Source organism: Chiloscyllium punctatum, chromosome 14, assembly GCF_047496795.1.
Source record: "Chiloscyllium punctatum isolate Juve2018m chromosome 14, sChiPun1.3, whole genome shotgun sequence".
NCBI classification, from domain to species: domain Eukaryota; kingdom Metazoa; phylum Chordata; class Chondrichthyes; order Orectolobiformes; family Hemiscylliidae; genus Chiloscyllium; species Chiloscyllium punctatum.
In genome coordinates, this window is record NC_092752.1 from 88,599,758 (window position 1) to 88,618,177 (window position 18,420).

Genomic DNA, 18,420 nt, shown 5'->3' on the forward strand with positions numbered 1-18,420 from the left:
GCGGTGAGGGTCAGGCTTGGCGCAGTGTGTGGGCGACAGTGAGGGTCAGACTCGGGGCAATGCTGGATGGCGGTGAGGGTCAGGCTGGGGGCGGTGTGTTGACGTCGGTGAGGGTCAGGCTGGAGGCAGTGTGTGGACAGCAGTGATCGTCAGCCTGATGGCGGCGTGTGGACAGCAGTGACGATCAGGCTGGGGGCACTGTGTGGACGGCGGTGGGGGTCATGCTGGGGGCACTATATGGGTGGCTGTTAGGGTCGGGCTGGGGGCAATGTTGATGGCGGTGAAGGTTATGCTGGGGACAGTGTGTGGACATTGGTGAGGGTCAGGATGCAGGCGGTGTGCTGACAGAGTTGAGGCACACGCTGGGCATGTTGTGTGTACGGCGGTGAGGGTTATGCTGGGGGTGGTGTGTGGATGGCGGTGAGCGGCAGGATGGAAGCGGTGTGTGGACAGTGGAGAGTGTCAGTCTGGGGACGGTATGTGGATGGCAGTGAGGGTCAGGGTGAGGGCTGTATGTGGACGATGGAGAGGGTCAGTCTGGGTATGTTGTTTGGATGGTCGTGAGGGTCAGTCTGTGGGTGGTGTGTGGATGGTGTTGAGGGTCTGGCTGAGGCACTGTTGAACGACGTGAGGGTCAGGCAGGGGGCGCTGTGTGGGAGATGATTGGGCTCATGCTGGAGGTGTTGTGTGGATTGCGGTGAGGGTCAGGTTGAGGACGGCGTATGGATGATGGTGGCAGTTACGCTGGGGCGGTGTGTGGACGGTCGTGCGGGGCAAGCTAGGCCAGAGTTGAACGGCGGTGAGGGTCAGGAGGGGTGCGGTGTGAGTTCGGTTGTGATGCACAGGCTGCTGGCAGTGTGTGGATGGTGGTGAGGGTCAGTCTGAGGGCGGAGTTTGGATGGCGGTGAGGGTCATGCTGGGGGCGGTGTGTGGACGTCGGTGAGTGACAGGCTGGGGGCAGTGTGTAGATGTTGGTGAGGGTTACGTGGAAACGGTGCGTGGACATCGGTAGGGGTCAGGCTGGAGATGGTGTGTGGACAGAGGTGAGGTTCAGGCTGGGGGTGGTGAGTGGACGACGGTGAGGGTCAGTCTGGGGGCAGTGTGTGGACGGCAGTGAGGGTCAGGCTGGGGGCGGTGTGTGGACGGTGGTGACTGTCAGGAAGGGAGCAGTGTATGGGCAGCTGTGAGGGTCAGGATGTGGATGGTGTGTGGATGGTGGTGATGATCAAGCTGGGCGTGGTGTTGGAATGCGTTGAGGGTCAGGCTGGGGGCCCGTGTGTGGACAGCAGTGAGAGACAGGCGGGGGGCAGAGTGTGGATGTCGGTAAGGGTCGTGCTCGGGGAGGAGTGTGATCGTTGTGAAGGGCAGGCTGGGGGCGATGTGTGGACGGAGGTGGTGGACAGGCTGGGGGCAGTGTTTGGACGGAGATGATGGACGGGCTGCTGCAGTGTATGGGCATTTGTGAGGGTCAGGCTGAGGATGGTGTGTGGACGGCGGAGGGAATCAGGCTGGGGGCGGTGTTGGACGCCGTTGAGGGTCAGGCTGGGGCGGTGTTTGGATGGCGGTTAGGGTCAGGCTGGGGTGGAGTGTTAACAGCAGTGAGCATTCGGCTGGGGGCAGTGCGTGGACCACGGTCCAGGGTCAGGCATGTGGCGGTGTTGAACGGCTGTGAGGGACAGGTAGGGGACGCTGTATGGATGGTGGTGATGGTCAGGATGGGGGCGGTATGTGGAGGGCGGTGAGGGTCAGTCTGCGGGCGGTGTGTGGACGGTGGTGAAAGTGAGCCTGGGCTCAGTGTGTGGAGGGAGGTGAGGTTCAGGCTGCTGGCAGTGTCTGGATGGTTGTGAAGGTCAGGCTAGGGGTGGTGTGTGGATGGCGGTGAGGGTGAGGCTGGAGACGGTGTATGGGCGTCTGTGAGCATCAGGCTGGGGTTGGTGTACGGACGGCAGTGAGGATCAAGCTGGGGGTGGTGTTGGATGACATTGAGGGTCAGACTAAGGGCGGTATTTGGATGGTGGTAAGGGTCAGGCTGGGGGTGGTGTGTGGACTGCGGTCCAGGGTTAGACTAGGGATAGTGTTGAACTGGCGCTGAGGGTCAGGTTTGGGGCGTTGTGTGGACGGTGGTGAGTGTCAGTGTGGGGAGAGTGTGGGCAGCTGTGAGGGTCAGGCTGCAGGCGGTGAGTTGACGGTGGTGAGGGTCAGGGTGGGGGCAAAGTGTGGGCAGCTGTGAGAGTCAGGCTGGGGATGGTGTGTGGACAGTGGTGAGGGTAGGCTGGAGGCAGAGTGTGGACAGCTGTGAAGGTCAGGCTGGCGGCAGTGTGTGGATGTCGGTGAGGGTTACGCTGGTGATGGTGTGTGGACGCCAGTGGGGGTCAGGCTGGTCTGGTGTTGAACGGCGGTGACGATCAGGCAGGATGCGGTGTGAGGTCAGCGGTGGTGGTCGTGTGTGGACAGCGGTGAGGGTCAGGCTGGGGGTGGTTTTGAACGGCGGTGAGGGTCAGGCGGGGACGCTGTGCGGGCGACGATGGGGATCAGGCTGGGGGTGATATGCGGACGGCAGTGAGGGTCAGGCTGAGGGTGGTGTTGGATGACAGTGAGGGTCAAGCTGGGGGCGATGTGTGGACATTGGTGAGTGACAGGCTGGGGGCGGTGTATGGACATCGGTGAGGGTTAAGCTGGGGACTGTGTGTGGATGTCAATAGGGGTCAGGCTGGAGATGGTGTGTGGATGGCCGTGAGGATCAAGCTGGAGGCTGGTGTTGGAACGCGTTGAGGGTCAGGCTATGGGCAGTGTTGGACGGTGATGAGGGTCGGGCTGGGGGCGGTGTGTGGATGGCAGTGAGAGACAGGCTGGGGGCGGTCTGTGGATGGTAATGAAGGTCAGGGTGGGGACCGAATGTGGACGGCGGTGAGGGTCAATCTGGAGGTGGTGTGTGGACAGTGGTTGCGATGGTCAGGCTTGGGGCGGTGTTTGGACGTTAGTGATGGTCAGGCAAGGGGTGGTGTGCGGATGGTGGTGACGGTTATGCTAGGGGCTGCGTGTGGACGGTGGTGCGGGTCAGGCTGTGCCGGTGTTGAACGGCGGTGAGGGTCAGGCGGAGTGCGGTGTGATGTCAGCGGTGGTGGTCAGGCTGGGGGTGGTGTTGGACGGCAATGAGTGTCAGGCTGGGGACGGTGTATGGGCAGTGGTGAGGGTCAGGCTGGGGCGGTTGCGTGGGTCAGGCCTGGCGCTGTGTGTGGATGGTGGTGAGGGTTAGGTTGGGGGACGGTGTGTGGATGGCGGTGATGGTCAGGCTTGGGGTGGTGTTGGATGGCTGTGAGGGTCAGTCTGAGGGCAATGTGTGGATGGCGGTGACGGTCAGGCTGGTGGCGGCGTGTGGCTCCGTCTGGGGGTGGTGTGTGGACAATGGTGGTGAGGGTCAGGCTTGGGGCGGTGTTTAGATGGCAGTGATGGTCAGGCAGGTGGGGGTGTGTGGATGGTCATGAAGGTCAGGGTGCAGGCAGAGTGTGGACGATGGTGAGGGTCTGTCTTGGGGCGGTGTGTGGACAGTGGTGATGGTTTGGTTTAGTACGGTGTGTTGATGGTGGTGCGGTTGAAGCTTAAGGCGGTGTTGAATGGCAGTAAGGGGCAGGTGGGTTGTGATTTGTAGTCGACAGTGAGGGTCAGTCTGGGGGCGGTGCGTGGAGAGCGGTGAGGGCCAGGCAAATGGCGGTTCCCGGGTATAATTAATTAACCTCTGCTGATTGTAGTAAATATAATTAATCCAATCCACTCAAAACCCGCCGCTATCTGGTTCCTAGCCTTGTATTCGTCAGGAACACCCCTGGGGACCCCTATGGCATCTAAATATATGTTATCATCGAAAGAGGTCTCCAAAGCTCTCTCAGTTCTTCCACTAGAACGGGGTTGCTCTAGTTTTTCGAATACCAGGGTGAATGGGATGGCCAATTGAACGATCGCACAAGTGCCCGTCCATTTTTGGGGCAGGGTCGGTCGCAGAACCCTCCCACCACAGTACCACCAGAGGTCTGCCCTAGGCACATGAATGTGGGAGTAATTCCGGCCCCCGGTCGTTTCATTGACCAGCCGAATTGAACTGCTGCACTTGTCAAATGTCCCCACATTGTCGTCCCACTGTAGTCCCGTCCGAGAGACGCAGGCCTGGTGCATACCCGTTACCCCTGAGAATGATCGCGGGCGGGGCGCCCCCTCAGACCTGACGGGGGGAAACTTCAAACTCAAGGGTCGACAAGTGGGGTCGTTCCAGGCCTCTCGGACCTGGTACAGCCTTATCATGCAGTCCATGGCTCGTGGGTGTTTCTCCCATCCCAGCGGGAATGGGACCACCTGAGGGTTAGGGCGGGCACTCGTGCATGCGTAGCAATCACTCTTTTTCATGCTCCTCACAGTATATTTGACCCATTCCATCCAGGCATTCGCCTCCCCGTATCCCGTTTCAATTTCAAAGGTCTTTTCCAAATCCGTCACCTCAATTATTCTAATCTTTTCCTGCTTATCAGTGGTGGATGAATCCCCAGTCTCAGCTTCAATGACCGTGATATACGTGCAGCACAGCTGCATCCCCCCCCATCCTGCCTGGCCCCCAACTCTTATACCCAGTATTGTTCCATTAAGGCTCGCCCCGTTCTTTTCCAAGTTCTTTATGGTCAGATAGAGCGGATTGCACTGATTCTGCCCACAATCGGGTCCAGGCGTGATGGGATCACGGACAACTGACACCATAGCCTGGACCCCGGGGGCTGGAGGCCTATTTAGGCCTTCCCTACCATGCAATTGTAATACTAATGTCTGACCCTGGAATCCCCTTTCTCTCTCTAGGTTCCCCTTAGTTTGATTCCGTTCACTGTTAGTCCTACAGGGCACCAACACACATAGGTCTAAGCTAAATGTCTGTGTTGATTGGTTGGCAAGCACGGAGATGGAGAACCACTGACGGTCCTCTGCTTGTTTTTTCCAGAGGCCAAATTGGGTAACACGCACACTATGACCCAACCCAAGGATAATGGCATAGCAAGTTAACAATACGATTGACCGCATTTTGTTGCGACACCCGTAGCCCGAGGGCACAGTTCCTTTAGACTCGCCAAAGTCCGATTAGTTCGTTCTCAGGGTCTCTGTTCCTTAGATGCCTTTGTCAGAGAGGTTCATTCGTCCTCCGTCGGTTGTGGCACTGGTCCCTTGACTCGAGTGTAATGTGTCCAGCCCTTTTCGGCCGTACGGACAGCCGTTTCGGTCGTCAAAAGTACCAGGAAGGGACCGTCCCAAGTTGGTTCGAGGATACGTTGCTTCCAGCTTTTAATCAGGACCCACTGACCCGGCATGACGGTGTGCACCGCAAACTCGAGGGGCGGCGTCTGTGCCAAAAGTCCCTGTTGGCGTAAACGAGATAGAGCAGACCCCAGAGCCACCACATATTTTTGCACAAACATATCCCGAGACTCGCATACAGGAGGTTCCCCCTTCGGCCCATGGAACGTGAGGCCAAACAGCATTTCGAAAGGGGAGACGCCCAAATCCCGCCTTGGCTGGGTGCGAATTTGCAATAGGGCAAGGGGTAGGCATTTGGTCCAAGGCAGGCCGATATCATTAGTGAGTTTGGTTAGCTGCTTTTTGATTGTCTGGTTCATTCTTTCGACCTTGCCCGAGGAGGGGGGATGCCAGGGGGTGTGCAAATCCCAGTCAATCCCCATTGCTTGCACTACATTCTGGAGGACGGTCGAGGTGAAGTGGCTCCCCTGGTTAGAGTCAATAGCGCGGGGTAGCCCAAATCGTGGGATGATTTGCTCGAGTAGAATCTTGCTAACCTGAGTTGCCGTTGCCGTGGTAGTGGGGAAAGCTTCCACCCATCCTGTCAGGTGATCTACCACTACTAATAGATACTTCAGGCGACCTATGGGGGGGAGCTCAGTGTAATCTACCTGGACATACTCAAACGGCCTATAGGCCGGACTACTACCCCCTTGTCTTGCATGCTGCCGCAGCCCCCTTTTGTTAATCTTTCGACATGTTATGCAATCTCCTGTGACCTGCTTGGCTAACGTGTACAGACCAGGGTGAGCATATCGGCGCAGGAAGGCATCACACAGTGCCTGGGCGCGCCAGTGACCCCCTTGGTGTAAACGGGCAATAATGTCCCGCGTCAACGGTCGATTTAGTAGCTGGCGGCCATCAGGTGAGGTCCACTTGCCTTCCCTATCCTTTGTACCCCCCAGAGACGCGAGAAGAGTTTCTTCTTTGTCAGTAAACGTGGGCACTTCGGTAATTTCGGATATCTGTGGAATCCTTACCAGGCAGTTTATTACTTCCTTCCCCATCCCAGCCAATTTTGCCTGTTCATCTGCCAATTGATTCCCCAGGGTCTCTATTTTATCGTCTTTCTGGTGTCCTTTCACATGTACTACAGCAATCTCTTGTGGCAGCAACAAATCCTCCAAGAACATGGCTACTAGTTCCTCGTGGACCAACTCCTTTCCTCTACTATTTATCATTCCCCTTTCTTTCCAGATCTTCCCAAAGGTGTGTACTATCCCAAAGGCATACTTAGAGTCAGTGTAGATTGTCCCGGCTATTCCCTTTAAATTCCTCAGAGCCCGGTGCAAGGCGTACAATTCGCACGTCTGTGCCGACCAGGCATTCGGTAGCCGTCCACTTTCCACTAATTCCCAACCAGTCTCACTAATGACTGCATAACCGTTGTGTCTCTTCTCATCTATCACTCGAGAGGACCCGTCAATGTACCACCGCCTTCCTGCATGTAAAGGGGTATCCCTCAGATCTTCCCTCACTTTACTCTGGTACTCTATTATGTCTGAACAGCAGTGTTCCAGTTCCTCCTCCTCTTCCCCTTTCCAAAGAAAGTCCGCCGGGTTCTGGCAGCCCCCGACTTCTATTCGGAGGTCTTCTCGGTCTAACAATATGGCTTCATATTTCAGAATTCTCGAGTCAGTCAGCCACCTCCCGGCCTTCTGATTCAGGAATTTTCTAACCTGGTGGGGAGTAGTGACTGTTAAGGGGGCCCCCAAGGTCAACTTCCTGCTTTCCTCTACCAGCTTTGCCGTGGCTGCCACCGCTTGGACACACTCCGGCCACCCTCGGGAGACTGGATCCAGAATTTTTGACAGGAAAGCCACGGGCTTCCTTTTTCCCCCCCCAGTCCTGGGTCAATACTCCAAGAGCGGTTCCCTTTCTGGAGTTCACAAAGAGACGAAATGTCTTATTAAAATCCGGCAAGCTTAAAACAGGTGCGGCCATCAATTTTCCTTTTAGGATTCCAATTAACTTTTTCTCCTCCTCCTCCCATTTTATTCTGTTGGGTGCCTCCTCAATGAGTTTTAGGTACAAGTCTTTAGTTATGGGGGCATAGTCGTCTATCCATAATCGACAATAGCCTAAGAGTCCCAAGAACTTCCGCAACTCCCTTTTGGTCGTTCGGAGGCCTAGTTCGATTATTGCCCGCACTCTTTCCGGACTTATTCGTTTCTGTCCCTGGCTTATCAAGTGTCCCAGGTACTTAACCTCTTTCTCGACATATTGGAGCTTCTTCTGACTCACTCTTAACCCCTTCACAGCTAGGTAATTTAACAGGGCATTAGTCCCAAGTAGGACGTCCTCCTCCGCGGGTCCAGATAAAAGGAGATCGTCCACGTATTGTATAAGCTTAAGGGCCGGGGACAAGGTTAGTCCCGCCAATAATTGTTCCAGAATCTGCCCGAACAGAGTCGGGGACTCAGTGAATCCTTGGGGGAGCACGGTCCACCTGTACTGCTGTTTTCTGCCAGTATCAGGATCCTCCCATTCAAAAGCAAAAAGATCCCTACTGCCCTTGTCCAGGGGATACGCCCAGAAGGCATCCTTTAAGTCTATAACACTAAACCAGCCGTGGTCCGGGGGTATTCGCCCCAGAATAGTGTATGGGTTTGGTACCACAGGGTGCCGTATTTGGACAATTTTATTTACTTCCCTTAGGTCTTGGACCATTCGGTAGCTCCCATCCGACTTCCGGACCGGCAGGATGGGGGAATTGTATGGTGACATACAGGGCTCCACCAATCCATCTTTTATTAGGTCTTCCATAACTGTCTTCAGGCCCTGCCTCCCTTCCCAAGAGATGGGGTATTGGAGCACTCTGACGTCGGGGCTCTGGGGCTTTAATTTAGCTCCACAGGTCGAATTGCGAGTCCCCCCCGGTTCCCTTTGGTGACCCAAACCCTAGGGTCTATCTCTGTCAATCGGGACTCACTAAGGTATGACATGGTAACGGCCAATTCTTCCTCTTCTCCCACTTCTATTCGTAATCTGAAACGGACTTTCAAATCACGTCCCAACAACCCATAGGGAAGATGGGGAGGTGAAGGAGTTCCACCTGGAGCTCCTCCTCCTCCAGCCGCAAGGGTTGTGGTTCGAATATTTTTGCACTAAAAACCCCACCCTTAACTCCTGAAATGTTTAATGCTTTAGCTTGGAAGCCAACCCCCCTAGGATGGAGGGGAATTGAGGACCTGCCGGCGCCTGTGTCAACTAAGAAGGTAACATCTTGTCTCAATGGGCCCACCTGTAAATTTACCAGGGGTTCTTGGTAGGCCCCTGTTCCGATCCTCCCCTGACTTCCCTAATCCATTTGTTCGCACTCCATTTCATACATCCCTTCTCTTTCCCTTTTAAACTTGGGACAATCCCTTTTGAAGTGTCCCAGTTTCCCGCAATGGTAACATCCGGCCTTCTGAGGGCACTCAATTCCATAAGATCCTCCTCTCTCACTTCTGCCCCGTCTCGCTTCTCTCCCTCTCCAACTTTTCTTCGACGTTCCTCTTTCCACCCCATAATCTCCCTCCCCCATTCCGGTGGACTTACAAGCTTCCCGTACGGCTGCCACCATCATTTTTGTCTTATGTTTCTCCCTTATTACATCCCTCTGAACGTACACCTTCTGTTCTTCCCGTAATAATTCTGCAACATCCTTTTCAGCCCAATCCTCCACTTTCTGTAATTTCTTCTGAATGTCAGGCCATGACTTAGTCACAAAGTGCACCTTAAGCATGCCCTTGCCTATTTCCCCATCGGGGTCTAAACCTGAATACGTTCGCATGGACTCCCGCAAACGGTCTAAAAACTCACTTGGGGATTCATCCTTTTTCTGTCCAACTTCGAATGCTTTCGCTAAATTCCGCTGTTTGGGCACGCAGGTTTGGATCCCCCTGATTATAAGGCTTCTGAGGTCTGTCATATTGGCTCGTCCCCCCGCGTCGTTATGATCCCACCGGGGGTCCTCTAAGGGGTACTTCTGCTCTCCACGCTGAGGGCCGTCCCGATGCTCCCTATCCCAAATGGCCATTGCACTATTCCGGATCATAACAATTTCATCGTAATTAAATAGTATTCTCATCATGGCCTGCAGTTCAGCCCATGTGTATATACTGGGCCCCAGAAATTGGTCCAGTTGTATTCCCACACTGACGGTGTCGTCCAGTAGACGGGGTAGTTCATTACAGAGTTGCCGGATATCCCCAGAATTTAAAGGTTGTACTACGAACCGGGTCCGTTCGTTCCCAAACGGCACCTCTCGTAAGGGGTTCAGCTGTTCAATATTGTCACTCCTCCCAGCTCTCAATCCCTCTTCTCGACCTTTCCGCATCTCGAGTCGGACTGATTTCCTAGTGCCTGGGGTGAGTTCTGCGCCCCCTCCTGTGCCCCCCCCCCCCAGGAGTTCCTTCCTCACTGGTCGTAGCCTGCTGGGAATCGGAATTATCCGTCGCAGGAGGGAGGTCCGCGCTGGACGCCTGGTCGTGCGCGGGTGGTATATACAGGGGCGGGGCAGACGGTGGCAAACCGTCGGTGAGGATGTCCCAAGACGTCTGGGGCTTCCTCGGGTCTGTTTGGGGAATCAGAGGATAGAGATGCGTGGGACTCTCGCCATCGCCCGCCAACCAGGCGGCGGTGTATTTGCTCTCCTCTGGGTCAAACTGTTGTTTTCTGTTAACATATACATTTAGGATTTGACACACCCAGTCTTCATCAGACCCATACTCGGGCCAAACTACCGAGGGGGCGCGGATAGGTTCTTTGGTCCATATAAAACAACAATATTTTATCATGGTCTCTTTCTTTAAGTCCTTCGTTCTACTACTGTCCGTCCATAGACTTAACTTCCGACCTAATGGACTATCGGGGGGTATTTCTTTCCCATTTGCAGTCTTCCCTGACTTTTCCTTAGTAAATCTAGAAGTCCGATTTCCCATGGTCTATCTTCGGTCCTGGTCTTAAACGCCCAAAGCGTTTTCACAGATGACCGTCAAAACCACAATTTCCCGTGGTTTATCTTCGGTCCTGGTCTTAAACGCCCAAAGCGTTTTCACAGATGACCATCAAAACCACGCGGCCAACAAGGAAGAACAAAAGAATCTCTTAAATTGATCCGTGCACGGAGTTGTCTGGCCTTTCTAAATGTGTGTACGCCCATGTATAGTCACTAACGGGTCGTCCCAGCACTCGTCCGTGTGTTCCTTTTCCAGGATTCAAAATTATTTTTAAATGAGCCGCGTCACATCCTCTCTTGGCCGACGGCCGACGGCCGACTGACCAAGCTGATCAGTGAGAAGTATAAATATATACTAGACGCGTCTTTGTTGTAATCAGGCTTGATCCGTGAGCTGAAGAGACTGCACCCCCCCCCCCCCCCCGGCAATAATTATTTCATCCCGGACGAGCCCCCAATTGTGCGAGATAGGTGGCTGTCTGGCCCCATCTACGGCACTTTTTATTTCCCTTCCCAGGAACAAAGATACGGAGGAGTCTGTCCAAAACTTTTTCATTCAACTTTGCAAAGTCGGGTGTTGTTCCCAAAGGTACACACATACAAGCATAGTAATCTCCACGCATTATATACATGTATATGTGGGCTGGGTCTCCTACTGCTGTCTTGACCAACGAGTGCTAGGATTCCCCACTGTTTTCCTTATTTGGGTTCTGGTGCCTGCGATTATTTTGTTATTCACTTGGCCAATCAGTGTTCGAGCTCCCCGTTCTTTCCTTATATGGATGATGTTGTCCAACTGTGGTTAAGGGCGGTCTCTCAACTATCGAGGAAAGCTGTTACAATTGTTTCATTCATATAAACGTGGGGGAGGTCCGGCAACAGTTTCGAGTGTCTGCTTGTGTTTACTCTAAGGTAGAAAAGACTAAAAGGCAGCTAACCGTTTAAAAAATACACTACCCCCTACAACTCTCTCTGAGACACTCTCTGTAACACGCTGTGATAGTCTCTGACCTTCTCTGACACTCTCTGACACTGTCTGAGACATACTGTGCCACTGTCTGATAAACTTTGACACTCTCTCACTGTCTCTGAGACACACTGTGACATTCTCTGACTCAATGTGACACTCTCTAACTCTCTCTGACATTCACTGAGACACACTGTGACTCTCTCTGACAGACTGTGAGACACTGCGACACACTCTGACAATCTCTGTGACATGTTATGACACTCTCAGAGATCTCTGATAGTCTCTGGAACAAACTATGACACTCTCTGACCGACAGTGACACACTGGGACACTCTCTGAGACACACTGCGACACTCTCTGACATTCTCTGAGACACACTGTGACACTCTCTGTCTGACTGTGACAATCACTGACAGTCTCTGACAGACTGTGACACACTGCGACACTTCTGACACTCTCTGAAACAGACCGTGACCCTCCCTGACAGTCTCTCAAGCAAACTGTGACACTCTATGACTGACTGTGTCAATCTCTGACATTCTCTGACACGCTCTGAGACACACTGTGATACTCTCTGACACTCTCAGAGACACACTGTGACACTCTCTTTGACACTCACTGAGACACACTGTGATACTCTCTGGCTCTCTCTGACCGACCGTAAGACACTCTCTGAAACAAACTGTGACACTCTCTGACTGACTGTGACAATCTCTGACATTCTCTGGTACGCTCTGAGACACACTGACACTCTCTGACTCTCTTTGACACTGTCTGAGTCACACTAGGACACTCCCTGACTCTCTTTGACACTCCCTGACCGACTGTGAGACGCTGAGACACACTGTGATACTCTCAGATCGACACTGACACTCTGTGAGTCTCACTGAGACACACTGTGAAACTCTCTGACACTCTGTGAGCCACAATGTGAGAATCTCTGACACACCGTTACACTCTTTTAGACACAGTGACACCTTCTGACACTGTCAGAGACATACTGTATCCCTCTCGAAGACACTGTGATAATCTCTGAATCTCTCTGAGACATACTGTGATACTCTCAGACTGACTGTGACACACAGTGACACTCCCTCACTCTCTCTGAAACTCCCTGAGACACACTGTGACACTCCCTGAGTCACATTGTGATACTCTCTGAGTAACACTGTGACACTCTCTGACACTGTATGAGACATACTGTGCCACTCTCTGATAAACCTTGACACTCTCTCACTGTCTCTGAGACACACTGTGACATTCTCTGACTCAATGTGACACTCTCTAACTCTCTCTGACACTCACTGAGACACACTGTGACACACTGTGATACACTCTGACAATCTCTGAGACATGCTGTGACACTCTCGGAGATCTCTGACACTGTCTGAAACAAACTGACACTCTCTGACCGACAGTGACACACTGCGACACTCTCTGACATTCTCTGAGACTCACTGTGACTCTCTCTGACTGACTGTGACAATCTCTGACATTCTCTGACACGCTCTGAGACACACTGTGACACGCTTTGAGACACACTGTGACACTCTCTGACTGACTGTGACAATCTCTGACATTCTCTGACACGCTCTAAGACACACTGTGACACTCTCTGAGCCACACCGTGATACTCTCTGGCTCTCTGACCGACTGTAAGACACCCTCTGAAACAAACTGTGACACTCTCTGACCGACACTGACACAGTTTGACACTCTCTAAGACTCACTGTGACACACTTTGACCCTCTTTGAGACTCTGAGACAGACTGTGACTCTCTCTGAAACCCAGGGAGACCCTCTCTGATTGAGTGTGACTCCGTGTGACACTTTTTGACTCTCTCTGACACTTTCTGAGAAACACTGTGACTGTCTCTGACTCTCTCTGAGACACATTGTGACACTCTCTGACTCTCTCTGAGACACACTGTGACTCTCTCTTTCTCTGTGACACATTGTGCCACTCTCTGAGACGCACTGTGACACATTCTGACCCTCTTTGAAACTCTCTGAGACACACTGTTGCACTCTCTGAGACACACCTTGACACACACTGACCCCCTTTGACACTCTCTGTAACACACTGTGAAAGTCTCTGACTTTCTCTGAAACTCTCTGACACCCACTGTGACTGAGGCACACTGTGACAGACTGTGACAATCTCTGACATTCTCTGACTCACTGTTACACTGTAACTCTCTCTGACACTCTCTGATACACACTGCGACACTCTCTGACATTCTCTGAGACACACTGTGACTCTCTCTCTGATGGTCTGTGTCACTCTGCGACACTCTCTGAAAATCTCTGAGACATGCTGTGACACTCTCGGACACTCTCTGACACTGCCTGAGAACACTGCGACATGCTCTGATGGACTGTGACACACTGCGACACTCTCTGTCTGACAGTGACTCACTGCGACAGCCTCTGACACTCTCTGAAACTGACTGTGACACTCTCTGAGGCACACTGTGACACTCTCTGACAGACTGTGACACACTGTGGCAATCGTTGACATTCTCTGACACGCTGTGAGACATACTGAAACTCTCTGACACTTCCTGACACTGTCCGAGACACATGTGACACTCTCTGACACTCTCTACCACTATCTGAGTCAGACTGTGACACTCTCTGACAGGCTGTGATACACTTTGGCACTTTCTACCTCTCTCTGACACTCTCTGACACTCTCTGAGACATACTGTGACACTCTGTGACACATTCTGACACTCTGTGACTCTCTCTCTCTGAAACACAGTGACACTCTTTAAGACATTGTGACACTTTCTGACACTCTCAGCGACATATGGTATCCCTCTCTAAGACACTATGATAATCTCAGACGCTCTCTGAGACAGACTGTGATACTCTCTGACAGACTGTGGCACTCCATGACTCTCTCTGACAATCCATGAGACACACTGTGACACTCTTTGAGACACGCTATGTCACACTCTGACCCTCTTTGACACTCTCTGACTTTCTCTGACACCCACTGTGACACACTCTGACACTGTCTGAGACATACTGTGCCACTCTCTGATGCACCTTGACACTCTCTCACTGTCTCTGAGACTCACTGTGACATTTTCTGACTCACTGCGACACCCTCTGACACTCTCTGAAACTGACTGTGACACTCTCTGAGGCACACTGTGACACTCTCTGACAGACTGTGACACACTGTGACAATCTCTGACATTCTATGACACTCTCTGAGATACACTGTGACACTCTCTGACACTCTCTGAGGCACACCTTGACACTCTCTGAGGCACACTGTGACACTCTCTGAGGCACACTGTGACAATCTCTGACACTCTCAGAGACATACTGTGACACTCTCTGACTCTCTCTGACACTGTCTGACACACACTGTTGCACTCTCTGAGACACACATTGACACTTTCCGTCTCTCTCTGAGAGATTGTGAGACAGTGAGACACACTGTGACACTCTCTGACCGACAATGACACACTGTGACACTCTCGGACAGACTGTGACACACTGTGACACTCTCTGAATCAGACTGTCACACTGTCTGAGGCTAACTGTGACACTCTGACTGACTGTGACACACTGTGACAATTGCTGACATTCTCTGACACACTCTGAGACACACTGACACTCTCTGAGTCTCTCTGAGACACACTGTGACACTCCCTGACTGTCTGTCTGACACATTGTGACAATCTCTAACACACTATGACATCCACTGAGACACTGTGACACTTTCTGACACTCTGTGAGACTCACTGTGACACTCTCTGAGACACCCTGTGACACACTCTGACCTTGTTTGACAATCTCTGTGACAGACTGTGACTCTCTCTGAAACTCTCTGAAACACTGTGACATCTCTGATAGACTGTGACACAGTGTGACACTTTTTGACTCTCTCTGACACTCTGAGACCCACGTGGCACTCACTGACACTCTCTGAGACATACTGTGCCACTCTCTAACACACTGTTACACTTGTTGACTCTGTATGAGACACTCTGTGACACTCTCCGCCTCTTTCTGAGACACACTGTGACACTCTCTGACTCTCTCTGACACTCTGCCACTCTCTGCCACTCTCTGACACTATCTAAGTCAGACTGTGACACTCTCTGACAGACTGTCATACACTGTGACACTCTATTACACTCTCTGACAATCTCTCAGACACACAGTGATACTTTCTATCTCTCTTTGAGACAGTGTGACACTCTCTGACACATTCTGACACTCTCTGACTCTCTCTGACACAGTGTGACAATCCCTGACACACTGTGACACTCTGACACTCCGAGACACACTGTGACACTCTCTGAGACACTGTGACACTCTCTGAGACACTGTGACTCTCTCTAACAGACTGTGACTCTCTCTGACAGACTGTACACTCTCTGAGGCACACTGTACCACTCTCTGACAGACTGTTACACACTGTGACACTGACTCTCTCTGACACTCTCAGAGACGCACTGTGACACTCTCTGACTCTCTCTGGCAATCTCTGACCGACTGTGAGACACTGGGACACACTCTGATACACTGTGACTGTATCTGGGACAAACTGTGACATACTCAGACCCTCTCTGACACTCTCTGCATCACGCTGTCGCTCTCTCTGACAGACTGTGTCACTCTGTCTCTCACTGACACTGTCTGAGACACACTGCGACACTCTCCGACTCTCTCTGACACTCTCTGACCGGCTGTGAGATACTGGGACACATTCCGATACACTATGACACTCTATGAGACAAACTGTGACGTACTCTGACCCTCCCTGGCACTCTCTGAATCACGCTGTGGCAATCTCTCACTCTCTCTGACAGACTGCGACAAACTGTGACACTTTATGACTCTCTCTGACACTCTCTGAGACCCACTTTGACACTCTCTGACTCTCCCTGAGACATACTATGATAATCTCTGACTCTCTGGTACACTCTGAAATACACGGTGACACTCTCCGACTCTCTCTGACACTCTCTGACCAACTGTGAGACACTGTGACACTTTCTGATACACTGTGACACTCTCTCAGACATTCTGTGACACACTCTAACCCTCTCTGACACTATCTGTAACACACTGTGGCACTCTCTGACTCTCTCTGACAGTCTCAAAGACACACAGTGACACTCTCTTACTCTCTCCGACACACGCTGAAACACACTGTGGCACTCTCTGACTCTCTCTCTGACACTCTCTGTGACACACTGTGAAACTCTCTGACTCTCACTGTCACTGTCTGAGACACACTGTGACACTCTCTGACTATCTCTGACCAGCTGCGAGACACTGTGACACTCTCTGATACATTGTGACACTCTCGGAGGCACACTGTGACATACTCTGACCCTCTCTGAAACACACTGTGGCACTCTTTGACTCTCTCTGACACTCTTTGAAAAACCCTGTGGCACTCTCTGACTCTCTCTGAGACACACTATGATAATCTCTGACTCTCTGGTACACTCTGAAATACACGGTGACACACTCAGACTCTCTCTGACACTCTCTGTAACACACTGTGACACTTTCTGACAGACTGTGACACTCGCTCTCTCTCACTGACACTGTCTGAGACACAGTGTGACACTCTCTGACTCTCACTGACACTCTCTGACCGGCTGTGAGACACTGTGACACTCTCTGATACATTGTGACATTCTCGGAGGCACACTGTGACATACTCTGACCCTCTCTGAAACACACTGTGGCACTCTCTGACTCTCTGACACTTTCTGAAACCTTCTGTGACTCTGTCTGACAGGCTGTGATACACTGTACCACTTTTTTGACTCTCTCTGACACGCTCTGAGACTTACTTTGACACTCACTGACTCTCTCTGAGACACACTGTGCCACTCTCTGATTCTCTGTCACTCTCTGAGAAACACTGTGACACTCTCTGACAGACTGTGACACACTGTGTTACTTTTTGACTCTGTATGCAACACTCTGTGACACTCTCTGCCTCTCTCTCTCTGACACACTGTGACACTTTCTGACAGACTGTGACATCCACCGAGTCACTGTGACACTTTCTGACACTCTCAGAGACATACAGTATCTCTCTCTAAGACACTATAATAATGTCTGACGCTCTCTGAGACATACGGTAACACTCTCTGAGAGTCTGAGACACACTGTGACACTCCCTGACTCTCTCCGACACTCCCCGAGACACACTGTGACACTCCCTGAGACACACTGTGACACTCTGAGACACACTGTGACACTCTCTGACCCTCTTTGATACTCTCTGTAACACACTGTGACACTCTCTGACTTTCTCTGACACTCTCTGACATCCACTGTGACTTTCTCTGACACTGTCTGAGACATACTGTGCCACTCTCTGATAAACTTTGACACTCTCGGACTGTCTCTGAGATACACTGTGACATTCTCTGACACACTGCAACATTCTCTAACACTGTGATATTCCCTGTCTCTCTCTGATATACTGTGATACTCTCTGACATTCTCTTTGACACACTGAGACCCTCTCTGAGACCCCGTGAAACACTTGGATACTCTCTGACACTCTGAGACAGACTTTGACACTCTGACTCACGGTAACTCTCTCTGGGACAAAATGTGACACCCTATGACTCTCAAGGAACACACTGTGACTGCAATAGAAAATTATCCATTTACTGTGAAATTAATTATCCATTTACTGTAAAGTTTAAAGAGAATGCTTTGTTTAAATCAATGCTGTGCTGAGCTTTGTAAACGATGCTTTGATGAAGGGTTGCAGTTCGCTTATCTCTGTTTGATTTCTGTAAGCATTCAACTCGACCTTGCGATAGTCGAACTCAGCGAAAGCTGAATAACTGTTATGTCTAGCACCAGGGGATGAGAGGATAACAACTTGAGTTTCCCCAGTCTTTGCCCTTGAGAGTGTGATAAGGAACGCTATAAGGCAGGTGTCTGTGTAAATGTTTGGGTACTTATTGCATTGAGGCATCTGACTTAGTGTAATGGGTCAATCTTGCAAAATTTTTAATGAAGACCCTTGCTTTGCTCTTGCTAATTATTGAGTCAAGTCGATTTAATTTCCATGCCAGTAAACTTGGGGGCTCGTACCGGGACCCCGCGACTGGATGAGATTCTGAAGATTCCCAGGAAGCGCAGGTGCCAGCGCCTTGAAGGTCTTTCACTT